Genomic DNA, 16,515 nt, shown 5'->3' on the forward strand with positions numbered 1-16,515 from the left:
TTGTAAGAATGCCGGACATCAAGCTTGCAAAAATGGTGTTCGCTCCTAATCCGGTAGGTACAAGAAGGTGAGGAGCAGTGCGAGCACGGTAGGCTGACCAGGTGCTGCAAGATCTGGCGAGTGTGGGCCGCAGCCGAGAATAGAGGGAGTCAGCTGCGAACCGAGTTGTATGGTGTGGAATTGTTGGCACTTAAAAGAAGAGAAAAAATATGTTGGAAAATAAAAGCTTTTTAAGTTTACAATCAAGTCTTCATGCCAAACACGGTCAAATGCTTTTTTCGAAGCCTAGAAGAGTAAGACCAGTAGAATAGTCTCCAGATTTGTTGGAACGTATCAAATTTGTTTTTTTTTTTCAAATCTTGCTTATTTGTCAGGCTCGGATCAAATTTGTTACTGTTCGTTGTTAAAAATTGAATTTTCGTTGATGTGGACCATCATTCTGTACAAAATTACCTTTCAAAAAGTTTTCTGATGGAGAAAAGTAAACTAATTGGACGATAGCTAGAAGCTTCTGCAGGATTTTCACATGTTTTTAAAATTGGTACGACTTTGTCATTTTTTCAGAAAACGAATGCCAACTGAAAACATTTGTTAAATGTATCAACTAAGAATGATAAGCTAATTTCTACAAGTTTCTTGATAAGAATGTAGAGAATTTCATCTTCGTGCGGAGCTTTCATATTTTTAATTTTTTTTAATAATAGTTCTCACAGTCTCCCAAGAATTTTTGAAAATGTTCTCTTGATTGAGCATATTTTCGCAACTGCATTGAACATCGGAATCCAATAATCCAATCTGAAATCAGAGATGAAAAGACATGACAATTTTCATTGACGGCCACGACCATCTTCTCCGTTACAAGGAAAGGGGCAGACAATGATGGAATGATACCTATTTATAGAGAGGACAGCGGCTCACCGACGCCCTCATAGATGTCAAGGAGTTGGATATAGGGTAGTGTAAGCTTAGCTTATTTGGCTTTACATCAATTATCTTGATAAAGCCTTGCCAACAATAGTTCGCCAATTCACTCGGTTCATGGCCGCTTCTCTCCATCCTCGACTGTGACCCACGCTCTCCAGGTCCTGGTGCCCCTGGTCAATCCACCTAGCTCGCTGCGCCCCACGCCTTCTTGTTCCGACCGGATTCGTAGCGAACACTATCTTTACAGGTTTGTTGTCCGGCATTCTTGCAACATGCCCTGCCCAGCGTATCCTTCCAGCTTTAGCTACCTTCACGATACTGGGTTCGCCGTTCTCCTGTACGCCGCCGAAGATCGTCCTTAGCACTCGTCGTTCGAAAACTCCAAGAGCTTGCAAGTCCTCCTCGAGCATAGTCCACGCCGAAGATCGTCCTTAGCACTCGGCGTTCGAAAACCCCATGAGCTAGCAAGTCCTCCTCGAGCATAGTCCACGCTTCATGCCCATGGAGGACTACCGGTCTTATGAGCGTTTTGTACATCGTACGGGGGTGAATCTTTCTTGACCGTAGTTTCTTCTGAAGCCCATAGTAGGCACGACTTCCGCTGATGATGCGCTTTCGTATTTCCCGACTAACATTGTTGTCAGCCGTCAACAAGGATCCGAGGAAGACGAACTCGTCCACCACCTCGAAGGTATCTCCGTCTATCGTAACACTGCTCCCTAGGCGGGTGCTGTCCAGTGTTGACCAGACTCATTTCCCCGAAATTCGAATTGTGAAGCCATGAACTGTTATAACTGTGCGTTGTATTCCTGAGATGGAGGGGGAGGTGGTTGGGCTTGAGTGTTGCACATGGGATCCGACAGTTTCGATCTCGGTGGGACGCAATTCAAGTTTCGGTGAAATGATTCGCACTCACTCACTCACTCATTTCAATTCACCAAAACTTGAATTGTGGCTCTCTGGGATCAAAATTGATCGATTTTTTGTGCAGTACTCAAGCTTAACCATCTGCTTTTCTATCTTAGGAGGATAGAGCATGGTTGTAGTAGTTCGTGGCTTCGTAGTTCGAAAAATGTTATTTTCGGGGAGTCTGAGTCTGAGCAACACTGGTCCTGTCACGCTCAGTTCCGCCAACCAGCATATACTTTGTTTTCGACGCATTCACCATTAGCCCAACTCTTGTTGCTTCGCGTTTTAGGCTGGTGAACAAATCTGCCACCGTTTCAAATTTTCTCCCAATAATATCCATGTCGTCCGCGAAACAAACAAATTGTCCAGATCTCGTGCAAATTGTGCCTCGGCTGTTAAGTCCGGCTCTCCGCATAACACCTTCAAGCGCAATATTGAACAACAGGCACGAAAGTCCATCGCCCTGTAGTAGTCCCCGCCGAGACTCGAACGAACTGGAGTGTTCGCTCGAGATCTTCACGCAGTTTTGCACACCGTGCATCGTTGCTCTGATCAATCTTGTGTGCTTCCCGGGAAAGCTGTTCTCGTTCATGATTTTCCATAGCTCTACGCGGTCGATACTATCGTATGCCGCCTTGAAATCGATGAACAAATGGTGCGTAGGGACCTGGTACTCACGGCATTACTGGAGGATTTGCCGCACGGAAAAGATCTGGTCCGTTGTCGAGCGGCCGTCGATGAAACCTGCTTGATAACTTCCCACGAACTCGTTTGCTATAGGTGATAGACGACGGAAGAGAATCTGGGATAGCACTTTGTAGGCGGCGTTTAGGATGATGATTGCACGATAATTTTCACACTCCAGTTTGTCGCCCTTTTTGTAGATAGGGCATATAACGCCTTGCTTCCACTCCTCCGGTAGTTGTTCCGTTTCCCAGATTCTGACTATCAGCCGATGCAGACAAGCGGCCAACCTGTTCGGGCCCATCTTGATGAGTTCGGTTCCGATACCATCCTTGCCAGCGGCCTTGTTGTTCTTGAGCTGTTGAATGGCATCCTTAACTTCCCCCATCGTGGGAGCTAGTTGGTTTCCGCTGTCCGCAGTGCTGACGTAGCCATCTTCTCGTTATCCTGACCTTCTATGCCTGTGTTCTCTGCGCCATTCAGGTGTTCATCGCAGTGCTGCTTCCACCTTTCGATAACCTCGCGTCCGTCCGTCAAGATGCTCCCATCCTTATCCCGGCACATCTCAGCTCGCGGCACGAAGCCTTTGCGGGATGTGTTGAGCTTCTGATAGAACTTCCGCGTTTCTTGAGAACGGTACAGCAACTCCATCTCTTGGCATTCCACACACTCTTCCAGGCGGCGGTTTTTGTCCCGGATAGGCGGGTTTGTTGTTTCCGCTTATGTCTGTATCGTTCCACGTTTTGCAGCCCGCGCTGCATTCTTCTCCTCTAAAACTTCTTGGCACTCCTCGTCGAACCAATCGTTTCTTGAGCTCCGTTCCACATATCCGACAATGCTTTCGGCAGCGTCGTTAATGGCTGCTTTGACTGTCCTCCAGCAGTCCTCAAGAGGGGCCCTATCGAGCTCGCCCTCATCCGGCAACGCTGCCTCAAGATGCTGCGCGTACACATTGGCGACATCCGGTTGTTTCAGCCGCTCGAGATTCTACCGGGGCGGTACCGTACATCATTGATGACGGATAGTTTTGGGCGCAGTTCCACCATCACCAGGTAGTGGTCGGAGTCAATGTTAGCGCCACGATAGGTTCTGACGTCGGTTATGTCGGAGAAGTGCCGTCCATCGATCAAAACGTGGTCGATTTGCGATTTTTTCTGCTGAGGTTATCTCCAGGTGTACCGATGAAAGCTGTTCCCAGCTCGCGTGTGTTGCCGCAGCTCTGGTAGATGATATGATTACCTCTAAACGTTCGCACCAATGCTCCTGTCCAGCACACCTCCTACAGCGCTACGATGTCGAAACCGCGGGTCTTCAGTACATCGGAGAGTATGCGAGTACTTCCAACGAAATTGAGAGATTTGCAGTTCCACGTACCGAGTTTCCAATCGCAGGTCCTTTTTCGTCGCTGTGGTCTTTGCCGATTGTTCCGGTCCGTATTCTCTCGTTGACGTTCCTGTGCTGATGTGTCTTTACGGTTGGCTTGCAGGGCCTGACACCAAACCCCTTAGATTTCCGGAGGACCATTCCCCTAAATGTTCGGAGTGCCATAGTGCGCAGTTTAGCTTTGAGTCCTTCTCTGGCACACGGATGATGATCAGCCGCCCCTGACATGGGGAACAGACGCTGTTGTGAGCCGCTCCTAACATGGAGTACAGACGCTTCAGGTTTGCAGAAGCAAAAGCAAAAGCAACCCCCCCCCCCTTCCCTGTCAGCATACGACCAAAGTTCCCACCGGGGGTTGGTTACCCGATCTTCCCCAAGGTTACTCGTACCCCGACCAGTACCACGTGTATAGGGTAGTGTAATGGTCTAGGATTTACTATAAGCGAGTGATGCGACCGGATTCAAATCAAGTGTATGTGTTGTTGAGTATATGTTTTGTAATTGGGTACAAGTGTGAATGAAATGTTTTTATAAACGTTGACGTAGCTAAGAAAGTTAATATCACTTCATGTGCGCTTGTTTTTCAGGGATGAGGCATAGGTATTTCCACCTTATGCCCTAGCTAATGAACTTTGGTTTGAGCGCCATTACTCGCTCTCTGAAGCGAGAAGATAAATTAATTCAACCTTATGATACAAAAGTAGCCCCAATTGCATTGAAAATAAGCAGTTTCATCGGAACGAACTCACCAAAGCCATTCGTTTGTCCTAACGCCGAATAAAGTCACACTCTCTACAAAATTTTAAATTCTTTTGTCGAAAAATGATCCGCTTCCTCTGGATGATCCTGCTTTTTAATAAACGGAGTAGGTGTGTCGTCGATTAAACTCACACAACGGAAAGATCAAAACTGGGCATTTCCTTTTGGTTTTAAACATTATTTAACCCTCTTATACCCAACCCCGCCTTTAGACGGGGTACACTTTGGAAATTTGTGTATTTTTTCGTAGCTCGGAAATTAAAATGATTTTATGTTTGGACTAAACCTTGACTCATAACACGCATATAAGAAAAGTTTTTTATGATTTTTGAAATTTTGTTGTATTATTGAAAATTGTTTGAAAAATTGTATTCTTATATAACCTACAAATGCCTGGGATTCATTTAACGTGTATTATGAAAAATCGTACCTTCTATATTTTTCTACGATCAACCTATCACAGAAGAAGAGCCTGATGGTATTGAAATGATTTCAAATCTGTTTTTCCGTTAGTTACACGGAAAATAAAAAATGTTCCAGAAAAAAAATAAAAAAATACATATTTTCAAAAGTATAGTAAAAACTCAAATTTTTATTATTGTCAAAAATCAGTAACCAGAAGAGGCTTCAAGAAAAAATTAAAAAGGATAGGGATGTTTAAAAATAAAAATAATAAAAATCAAAAACCAAAATTCATAAATTTGCGAAGAAAAATAAATCATTGCCCAAACCGTGTTTAGAATGATTTTAGATAACGAAAAATAATATTTAGATCGAAAACAAAAATTTGGGTATTAGAGGGTTAACTTTGCATAGCACAATGATTGTAATCGAATCGGGTTTTGTCACTTTTTACAATACTTATTTTAAGACCGTCACCATCAGATCTCATACACATAACTCATATGCTCTCTCTTTACAATTAATCAGAATCACTTGATAGAGAATGTTTTCGAAATCCCGAGTGACTTGATTTTCAATTGGACTAGGGAATCCTAAATTTAAATTGTGCGCGTTTTCTGCATAGCAAGTTTTTTAGCTTTTTCGCATTTAGTTAGTAACTGCTAGTAATATGTGTTCCTCTTTCAATGCCGCAATTGGCTTGTGATGTTTTATTTTCAGAATTTTAGATAATTTCCAAAAGGGCTTAGAGCCAGGAAATTGAGAAATTTTATTTTCATTTTTTATTATGTTTTACTAGAGTTAAGCGTTTTTTAGTTTCTTTTTAATTTAATCGGGTTTTAAGACGGATCAAGAATTTAAGATCATCGTCTATAATCAAGAATTTCACTTCCCATTTTGGAATTGCAATGCCTCTTGCTACAACAATGGAATTTGTTAGAGTTTCGATAGCATTGCCAATATCAAGTTTTGTTTGCAAAGAAATATTAACATCAAGATTACTATCAATGTATGTTTCATATACATTCCAACTGGCTCGAAAATAATTGAAAGTGGAGCTGATAGGATTGAGAATCGCATGTAACAGGGACATGATCATGATCAAAGTCAGCATGAGTAACCCAGCGTTAGCTTTCGGAGTCTCCGTAGTGGGTTAAAACAACTTAATGCTAGGTAAACTCGAAAGAACCAAAATTTGGCTTATTCCATTGAATTTATACGATGGGTCGATGCGTCTCTCTCTGCTTTTGACAACATTGCTGTTGCGAGAGAGGCAAAACAACCCAACCGTGGGTAAAAACTTAATGAAGTTTACCCAAATTTGAATATAAATAACATATTTTGGGTAGTCTGATTTCTCCGTGTAGGGCTATCAGGGTATTGTGTTGAGAAATATCCTGAAGAACACTCATCAAAGAAAATTTTGACCTTGGAATTACTTTGCGAATCATTCCATGAGCGATGTTTGGCTTTAATCGCCTATGACAAAAAAAAATGAAAAAAAAATGAGCAAATTAACTAGCTTCCCAGAGCATTGAAAAAGCAAACAGGAAATAAAATAATAGCATTTACTTTAAGCCTACAACATTTTATTCCAATATCAACCCAGTTTTCTTCATCTTGTATATATTCAAAAGCATACATGCGTCTACTGAACTGATATTTTCTCAACTCGCTCGAGTGCAAATATAGGACCATCATATTGGCATAATTCAATTTATATAAGGATGATGCTGTTTGTCTTGCTTCCTATTCCAAATGCTTGAGAATGTTCAAAGTACTTTTTTATGGACCATTCACATACAGTTGAAAATAATTGGTTTCTGAGCTTCACTATATCGATATTTTGATAGGCCTTTGTAGCTGATTCAAATGTTACAGTCAAAAAATGTCATTCTTTATAATGAATATTTCTGTTAGTTAGTGATTTTGTCGTTTGGATAACTTCGTTACTAGCAAAAAAACGTTGCTGCCGAAGTGAGTCGAATGTGCCAGGAATAAGATCCGGCTCCCAATTTTTATGATTACCGAAGCCGATTTCCACGCCGCGATCCGCTGGAACAACTCAGCTCCTTTGCCTTCCATACCAGTTCCTTTCAGAACGATCTCCCATTCGTATTCTGTGAGGATCGCGAAGCACTCAGCAGGGCAATATTTATCTAAACACGAAGATAGGAATATTATTTTTATATATTCAAGACATCATTTAAACTAAAACTTTTATGCACATGTAGACTGGTTGTTTTTATAAAGTTTATTTGTTTCAGGGTAAGAGAACAAATGTGATGTTGTACAGTCAACAGCTTACACGGTAAGAGAGAGCGAGTCCCAACTTGCCGTGTCTATTAATTTAATCTCATGGAAGGGTCTATTATTCGCACCCAACAGAGGAAATCTACAATACATTTATAGCACCAGAATTCATTGATGTGGTATTCATCACAATTATATGAATAACTAGCTTACCCGACGTGGCTAGCCACGTTCCAACGAAATTTCAAAGCGAAAAGCTACGTGTAATCTTCCAAATCGCATGATACTGCTAAATCGCCTAAATTTATGCTCTCACCATACTCTATCGAGCACGTGGCCTCAATAGTGTTGTAATGTGCTAATCTGAAATAATTATAGCCTTATATGCTGTTGTAGTGTTTCTTCTGTTATGAAATATTTCAGAAGTTCCAGAAGATTCTCTGAATTAGAGATACAAGTTCGACTGAACTGCAATTTTCTTGAATTTGATTTATTGAAGTTTCGATCACCAACCAAATTTCAAACCAGACGACAATGATGAAATGTTTGAAAATATTCTACGAATTGGAATGCAGAAAGTTCCAGAAAACTCCAGAATATTCAAATTTCAAAGAGCTATTGTAGTACTCCACAATTTGCAATTGTAATGTTCTAATATTGATATGTACCGTTGTAGTGCTCTTAAGTTGCTGTTGTAGTGCTCAACGAAACTTTTCGATGAAACATTTCAAAGCGTCACTGACAGACAGACAACTCTGGGATTTTATATATATGATGTGAACTATAGGCAAATGAATAGGAAAATGAAAACAAATCAAAAATAGAATGATTTTTACAAAAGGGATGATGATATATAAACATTAAGTTTCTGGCGGGTGATTTCGTTCAGTGTAGATGTGACAGGCGACGAATATTGGGAATAGGGGTGATCAAAGAGAGTGGGGATAGGAAATTCTTTTTTTTTTTTTTTTGACGTTTACTACGTCTTACGGCAATATACTGGGTGTCAATTGAAAATCTAAAGTGTTGCGACCGTCACGAAATTATGTAAGATTTTGAATGGTAATAACTCAGCCATTTATCGGTAGATTTTCAATATTTTCCCACCAATCGGTCGGAAATTGATACAACATTTTACTCAAATGGAGAAAACTTTTGATGTTTGGCGATAGACTGTCGAAAATTGGGAAAACGTCGACCCCTTTCTTACGCAACCAAACTCGTTCATATTGTCTTTCACGATTCCTTTGGGTTGGCTAGTGCACTATAAAAGCAGACCAATTTCTGCTTCTTCGCGCATTCTTCTTTTGACGTTTACTACGTCTTACGTAGTAAACGTCACCCAGTATTGTCAATTGAAAATCTAAAATGTTGCGACCGTCACGATATTATGTTAGAGTTTGAACTAAAGGAAGGCTGCAACTATGAAAATCGACTAAAATTCAAATGCAAAAAATCACTTGGCGTAGTTAACGTCATGCGGTCGAGTCTTGTGCACAACGCCCTCTGATTTTTTTTATTTCAGCCTCAGTAAATCCGTCCACTAGACTATCTCAACATCGATCTCATTCAGCTCATTCGATCAAAGCATGATTGGGTTGTGTTCGGTGAGCAAGGCATTGGATGCTTTGTTTGCATCCAAGGCAATATAAATCATAATCAGTTAGCTCCTGGCCAACGTCTAACATCAACGTGGGTGAATTGCACTGTGAGGCCGTCTGGCAGAACAGATGATTTCAGCAAACGCACAGTAATGCGGAAAATAAACAAACACTTTCATACAGGTGCTCATAAAAAGTGTTTAATGAATATTAAATCAGCTGAAAAAGCCAAAATCGAAAATGTCGTTGATACGATGAACTAAAAGCACTTGGCTTCGACAGCAAATGTAATAAGTAATGCGTACTATGTTGCTAAAAGGAACCTCTCATTAATGGAGTTCGAAAATTTGATGGACCTTTGTAATAAACTGAAGGTGAATGTGGGACAGATATTCCATTCCAGGCATTCGGGAAAGCATATCATTAACCACATTGCGGATGAGAGCAGGATAGAAATGATAAAAAAAGTAGTGGAAAATAATAAAAAAAAATCAGTGCTCATTGATGAGAGTACAGCAAAGGGCACTGAATCTACTATGGTTATATATATCATCATAACAGAGCTAAAAAACAGCTGAAAAGATATTGAAAACTTTACTATTAACGTTGAATAAATATGGACTGGATACCAGTTTCCTATTGGAAAATTGGATTGGTTTTACTACAGATGGAGCCAGTGTAATGACTGGCAAAAATTCTGGTCTTGGGAAACTTGTAAAAAAAACTTTCCCGAATTTCATTGCTTGAATCATCGAGTAGAGCTGGCTGTGAATGATGCAGTCAACTCGTGCACGCCTGTGTTGAACATAAAAAGCTTGCTGGATGACATATATAGTCATATTAGTAGATCGGAAATGCGTTTGATGAAGCTTACAAAATTATGTGACGAAATGAAACTAAAATTTAAAACCCCAAAAAGTATTCTTGGCACAAGATGAGCAAAATCTACATTGGAATCATTGAATGCATTTGTCAAAAATTATGCAGCTTATCGAGAATATTTTAATGGTTGCAAAGGGAGTGAGAGCATCGCCAATAGGCTAGCCTCTTGTGCGACATTGGATAACGTAGCATTTTTAAAAGAAGTTTTAGAAATTGCGGGTCTTTTATCGATAAAAATTCAAAAAAGAGATTTCTGCTTCTTTAAGGCTGATTCTGAAGTGAAAACATCAATAAAGCTGTTGGAAAACATTAGAGATAAAGGAATATTAGACCAATCCATTGAGGCTGCAATCAAACACAGAAATCTCAATGGCATTGGTCTAGATATTATCAGAAGAAAGATTTCATTGACAAGCATAAGTTCCTCAACAATTTGTTTGACAATATGAATTCCAGGTGTTTTGCGTTTTGCAAACAAGGAGAGTACAAGTGAAAACTATACACAGTTTATAGCCGATTGTCAAAAAAAGTAAGAGGTTGTTTCCGAGATACAACCGCCAAGTTGACGTTGGATAACGTTAGCTTCTTCTATTTCATGGCTTGAGACCGTCACGAACTCATGAAAGATTTCTACTGATAAGAATCCAATCAATTTTCATACTATTTGTTGCATGTCAATTCTGACCTATTATGGAAATTGTGTGTTATTATTTGGTTGGTTCGGTTAACACTTCAACACCGATAGAATCGGTCGATGGAAGAAGAAGTATGAGCGGTAACTCTTGCTTCTCAAACAAATATTCCGGTCAAACGTTAGGTCCACGCATGATCGTTGCTTCAGTTAGTGCTTTAGATTGGTTGCTTTAATGGGTTCCGAAGCCAGTTTGAGGTTGAAGTACTTCTCCATGAAGTCCGCGAACTCAATGTTCTCCACTTTGTGCTCAAATCGTTGCCAGTCACGATGATTGGCATGATCTCGTTTTGATACTCGAAGAAGTTCCGCACCATGAAGAACTGCTTCTGCTTCGACGTGGTACCCGGGAAGCAAGTGGCCTAACTCATGTGCACCAAAATTGATGCAATCTGTAGTAAATGAACGTTGTTTGTCTTAAATATTGTGTGTAGTGAAGTTTTTTGTGTTAAAGAATGGTTGTTTCTATGGGAATAATGCAAAATTCCAGAATCATGTCTTGTGTGTTGTCAAAATGCATTCATAAACTTCTAGTTATAAACAAGCATGTGGATATGGTGTTTGTAATGATGCTTAACATGGTGTTTGTAATGATGCTTAAAATATATCCCCAAAGCAAATTTTACTACCGTAAAACGGGGTAACTTTGATAGTTTTTTCGAAGAAAACTTGAATATTTTTGCATGCTGTTTCAAAGATTTACAATATATATTTTTAAAACAAGTACTGGCATCCTAGCTATCGATTACAGTCGATAAATTGGCAAAAGATTTATTTTGATTGGATATATAATTTTTCATATAATCGAAAGTTGGTTTTCTGTTTTGGGGTAACTTTGATAATGGAGTATGATTCGAACAAAATTGAATGAATAGCGAACATTTGTAGGGCATTGCATACCTCTAGGCGTTTAACGCTATATGGAAATTTTTGACTTAGATTACAAAAATGGTCCCAGTTTGTGAAAATGCTTTTCGCTAAGAGATTTGAGACCGTATTCAAGTTCTATGATAACTAGGCTAACAAAGATAAGTGGCCAACTATTCAAAACTACATCAAATAGTGATCGTAGAACAGATTGTTTGTAAGCGTTTCGAAAATGTTAAAATTGTGTAAATTTTTTAAATTCGTATGAAAAGCCTAAAATGTTCTTGATTCAAATGAAAACCGCTCTTACATGAAGTGTCATACTAATATTCTTTAGTTTTGCATACGTTTTGCTTAACTGATTAACAGAAATTAACAGAACGCACTATCAAAGTTACCCGCATTATCAAAGTTACCCCGTTTTACGGTACCAAAATTCTCATCAATTTGCTCGGTTAAATAATTTAATTTCAGTTGAAAGTTAGGGAAATCCTTTGGGGATTGCCTACATTTAGGCGTTAACCGCTGTATTCTTGAAATTTAATTATTGATTATTTCCAAATATATTGTCTTGTTAAAAATTTGGTAAGCATATTCGGATTCAGGAGACTCAAATTGTAACGACTTTTTAATGATCCGCCTGGAGATTCCATAGGAATCCCGCAGAAAATACGACTGACAGCATTTTTAGTACTATCTCTCAAGAAAGGGGGAGATTGCTACGCTCGCGTTACGGAATTTATGGCTCCACTCGAAATTCTCCGGTACCCCAAATTCAGGTAGCATAACGGATTGAGTATGAGTGCTTGCTAGGTGAGATGGCTCACCCCCAAACGATATGGATCGTAATAGGGATCGCGGCGCCTACTCTTGAGGGAAAAAGAGAATCCCCGGATCGTGGTTTCACGTGGCGGTTTATGATTGGCCACTTTTTGTCTGCATCAGGATCATCCGATGCATCGCACGATAATCCGTTGAGCCGCGAATTGATGGTTGAACCTAGATGAGGTAGTTTTTGGGTGGAAGCCCTCAATCAGTTTTGTGAAGTCGAGCGAGCTAGACTGAAGTGATTTGAAATTTGCTAGTGCCTTGAAGTTATTGTGGCTTATTATAACTTAGGTGATCCGTAGTTAAACCTATTCAGTGGATTTAGTTTCCCATATTTAGGTGAGAAGATAATTTCTCTGGCCAGATAATATCTCATAAAATAAAATTGTGTAGTTTGCAGAACACAGGATATCAGCGTACATATACGAAAATTAGCCTCTTTAAATTGTGTGCTTAGTAAAAAAAAAGCTGTGGTAAGCAAAATAGCGATTGAACATGATTGGTGTAAATCCTAATATCGTTGTCGGGTAGCTTTCCCTTCAACGAAGGGTTTTTTCTTTAGTTCCCAAAAACCATCAAGTGCTACGCGTATAAGCCTCACCACCAAGCGCCTCGGGCCGCATGCGCCTCAGCCAGCAACGCTACGTGCTATTCCCATTGCCCACGTGTATACGCCTTCCGACGCCTTCGTCACGCTGACGATCCTCGCTCACCCGAGCTTTCGTCCTTCGGCGCCAGGGTACGCTCAAGTGGAACGATTGGCGCGCAAGCCCCTAGTGGACGCCGTTTTCCAGCCTGCTGTGGTGCAACAGCGACTGCCGTCGCTCTTGACTGGAACAGATTCGTCACATCACACGGTTCACGCACGAGGAGAGCCAACGCAACATTTGGTCGTATCAAAAGCTGGCGCGTGACACCGCCGGCAAGCAAACTTGTTGCATCCAGTGCGGCTTATCCATCGCACGACCAACGCCGGTGCGACACAGTTGAATTCATCGCCAGCACACAATTTGTTAAAAAACCGTAAGTTTAAAATTAGATCCTTTGAGCTCAAGGTAGGGCCCTCCCACACAAAATTGTAAACTAATTGTAAAAACACCCTATAGGCATGAATAGAGTATCGCTTCCTTTACTTAATTGATTGTAGCTTACACTTGTTTCAATTTAGAGTTTTTATTCGGAGATCCTTTTTTCATTTCAAAATTCGTAGGTGCTTCGGTTGGGGTTGTCGGATAAGACCGAGTGTTTGAGCCACTAGTAAAACTCGCCCTTGGACAGAGTCTCATAGCCGGACCTGTGAAAAGCGTCAGCAGTCTCCCTAACCCGGGAGTGGCGCTTAAACTGCTGTACGTTGTGTGCACAACATTAGCGTTACATTTGGCGCCCAACGTGGGGCCCTGAGATATTTGGGCAATTTGTTTCGTTTCCCGGAATAAGTTGAAAATTTGTAAATTTAGTAGAATTAGTTTGGAAACTATATTATTGGATTTGGTTTAGTTTTAGTTTGGATTTTTCTTTCGGTTTTTTGATTGAATTCGTTAGCTTAATATTCTAGGATTAGATTTTGTTTATTTGTGCTGTTCTATCTATAGATATAAGTTTTTCTTTTTCTTTTTTTTCTAAAGTGACTATTATTATTATATTTACATACCACTGAATTTGCTTTGCATTTTGATATTTACAGACCAACATGGACGACCGTATGGTCCAGAATTCGACCTCTAACTCCCAAAGAACTTTGGTGACACCTCCGAGGGGAGAATCCGAATTTTCACGGCAAGAAATCCTTGGAAATCGGATTGAAGCCGGCCAGTATCGCGAGCATCGTCTGGCCTGGGCTGATCAGATCATCCAAAATCACTCGATGGACAGTCGTTTGCCAGCTCCGAACAATTTGCAGGCCGAAATGGAACGCGCTTCAAGAGTAAATTTTTCCGCGGATGGATTTCAACTCCCATTCCGTGCCGTTCAAAATACCACGTCGCAAGAAACTCCTTATGGCAGTGCTTGGTTACCAGCACCACCGAACACTTCTCGATTTTCCGAACCGGTAGCGAGTGCTACTCGATACAGTACCGGGAACCCTTTGAATGGTGGAAACTTTCCTGGTTTGCAGACTGTAACCACCTCAACAGTAAATTTGCTTCCTGAGTTAGTATCCACTTCCTTAGAAGGCGATTTGAGACCGATTTTGAACTCTACGGTACAGCCAAATCTATCGGAAGCAGCGGCCTGGCCATCGGCGGCGATTAGCTCCGAAGTTATTGAGGACTCGTCACGAATGCTGAATCCTTTCCTTTCGGAATTTGACGCTTCCGCGCAACCAACTCCTCCTCACCGACATTCTCAGCCATGTCCTCAAGGGAATCAGTCTTCGTTTCAACCTGAAAATGAGACACAGTTTTCGAATAACTTTGTACATGTTTCTGAAATTCAAAACTATGTCGAGACTTACGTTCGTCAGCTGCTGGCGAATCCCTCCCAGGGGCGTCCAACTTTCCATGACGTTGATGTTGATCGGCTTGCTCAGCAAATGGAAGATGTCGGCATTCAGAATGTGGATGTTACACGGAGGTCCCATTCGTCTTCGGCTCCTCAAGGGCGACCTACACTCTCTCCGCCTTTACAGAGACAAGCGACCGGACTTTCTGGAAATGTTTCAGAAAATAGAGAAGAATCGAGGAATGAAAATACCCCTTTTGCTTTCCGACAGGTATTGCGTAATTCGTTTCCGAGTTTCCAGAATCCAGTGTACCCTGGAAGACCTACGGCTATTTACGAACAAGGGCAACGACATGCACCCACAGTTCGAGTTAATTACCCATCCAATCCCTCTCCTAATCCTTCGTTGCGAGGCAGTGGAACTTCAAATCATATTCCGCGGGGAAGATTGCCTCATCAAACCTGCAACATTTTGGAAAAATGGCCAAAGTTTGCGGGGGACACAAGTACAATTCCGGTTATCGATTTTCTGCGGCAGATCGAACTTTTGTGTCGGTCGTACCAGATTACCAAAGAGGAATTGAAAACACATGCTCATCTTCTTTTCAAGGAGGATGCTTATGTTTGGTACACCGCTTACGAGCCGAAATTCGATTGTTGGGATACCTTATTATTCTACCTTCGTATGCGGTACGATAACCCGAACCGTGATCGTTTCATTAAGGAGGAATTGCGTAATAGAAAGCAGCGTCCAAATGAACTTTTTAGTGCATTTCTTACGGATATTGAAACACTTTGCCAGAGGTTGATGAAAAAACTTCCAGATGACGAAAAATTCGACATTGTTGTAGAAAATATGAAAATGTCATACAAACGTCGGTTGGCATTGGAGAAAATTGATTCTCTGGAACATCTAGCACAACTTTGCTATAAATTTGACTCTCTGGAAGGAAACCTTTATAATCCTCGAAGTGCAAATAGACCTCCGATGGTAAATGAAATAGACTATGATGAAGCGGAAATTACCCGTCCTGAAACGGAGGCCGAAGAGTGGGAAATCGCCGCTCTTCAAGCTCGTCGAACACACACAGAGCGTTCGAAAGATCAGCCAATTCGCAAAACCGAGGGAGGTGACAGGTACAATCCTCTATGCTGGAATTGTAGAAAGGTAGGACATTTGTGGAGAGAATGTGACCAGAAGAAGGCTATTTTCTGCCACATGTGTGGTCATCCCGACACCACAGCGTTCCGTTGTCCACAACAGCATGATATCCGACCTGCCTTTGACACGAAATCAAAAAACGAATAGATAAGGAGCTTGTCGGGAACCGAACTCCTTCGAACTCCAACGACATGGTTCCCTTAATACCATTTTCGCAATTTAATCAGACTTATCAGATTAATACTTGCTTCCGGCGATGTCCTCATCTCACGGTTTCCATACTAGATATAGAAATTGAAGGATTAGCAGACACTGGTGCAAGTGTGTCAATTATTAGTTCACCATCTTTGATTTATCGTCTCGGATTAAAAATCCACGACTGCCATTTGAACGTTTTGACTGCAGACCGAACGTCTTACACCTGCCTGGGTTATGTAAATGTTCCCTTTCGATACCAAGACGTAACGAGAGTAATTTCGACGTTAGTTGTGCCGGAAATTTCGAAGCAATTGATTTTAGGGATTGATTTTTTAAGAGCATTTAATTTCCGGTTGGTTTGCGATCAAAATCAAAAACATTCAAATGAATCGTTTGTTGAAATACCCGAACAATCCCCTGATCTTAATTATCTACAAGATTATTTTGGAGACGAGGTGGACCAAATATGCTTTCAGCTGGTGCCGGCTAGTCAACCGAGTTCAAGAAGTGAACCTCCGGAGCTTGATGAA

This window comes from Aedes aegypti, chromosome 1 (genome assembly GCF_002204515.2).
Source record: "Aedes aegypti strain LVP_AGWG chromosome 1, AaegL5.0 Primary Assembly, whole genome shotgun sequence".
NCBI lineage: Eukaryota > Metazoa > Arthropoda > Insecta > Diptera > Culicidae > Aedes > Aedes aegypti.